We start from the raw sequence: 1,034 nt of genomic DNA, 5'->3' as shown, positions 1-1,034 counted from the left end.
CATGCAACTTGTGATTATTTAGGCTTACCATAACCAGTTTTTCATTTTGAATTCCTTTGTAAACAATTTCACTGTGACATTGGGGTATTGTATGTAGATCAGTGACACAAAATCTCAATGTAATCAGGTTGTAACAACAACGTGAAAAAAAGTCAAGGGGTGTGAAGTCTTTCTGAAGACACTATTACCGGATGACGTTGTCATGGCCAATAGGAGTGATATAACCTTACAGGATCAGTATTAAGACCTTACAGGAGTATTAAGACCTTACAGGATCAGTATTAGGACTCTACACCCAAGAACTGTTGAGTGTTTTAAAAGCCAGTATTCAATCCAAGGTGTGTTATAGAGTAGTGCACTGGACAGCTGACCATGATCCTGTTAAAGGCATTTTTTGTTTGTGGACATTATCATTCACGGCAAAAGGTGCATCAAGTGTAAATTACCTTTAAAAGTCACTGCTCTATGATAACGCAGCTTGGATTGAATCCTGGCCTAAAACTACTGCTCAGAATTGGGAGCGTGTCAAGGGACCTATTCAATCCGCATCGCAAAAGTTCAGCATTCCAGCGTGATTTAAATTTAAAGGCAATGTTCCTTCTTTAGCAGAGAATGCATTCGTGGCAAGCGCTAAATGTTGGCTTAAATCGGGAAAATTTCCTTAAATTCTGCTGTGCAATCTGTAACTCTTCAGTGATGTAGACTGAATAGAGCTTTAGTCCACCGTTCTTTGTTTATCTTTTCTCCTGCGTGGCAAGTTACAAGGACGGTCATTTAATTAAAACACTTTACACCATTATTATTATACTGATGTTTCCCATCTACAACAGCTGGAGAACGTACGGACATCCAGGTGCTTTCCGCAGGTCCTGGAGTTGTAAGGAAAACTCCTGGAAAACGCTGCTCACCACTGCTTACGCTCCCAGGGTCACAACTTTATAAATCACCTGGGAGCCTGAGCAGCAGTGGTAGGATTTTCCTTTCTGTTTTACTGGTGTTTATCACACCATATATTCAGGTCACTCTAGATAAGT

This window comes from Oncorhynchus mykiss, chromosome 2 (assembly GCF_057628025.1).
Source record: "Oncorhynchus mykiss isolate SJ-2025 chromosome 2, ASM5762802v1, whole genome shotgun sequence".
In the NCBI taxonomy this organism is placed as follows: Eukaryota; Metazoa; Chordata; class Actinopteri; order Salmoniformes; family Salmonidae; genus Oncorhynchus; species Oncorhynchus mykiss.
This window is presented reverse-complemented; position numbering follows the sequence as displayed.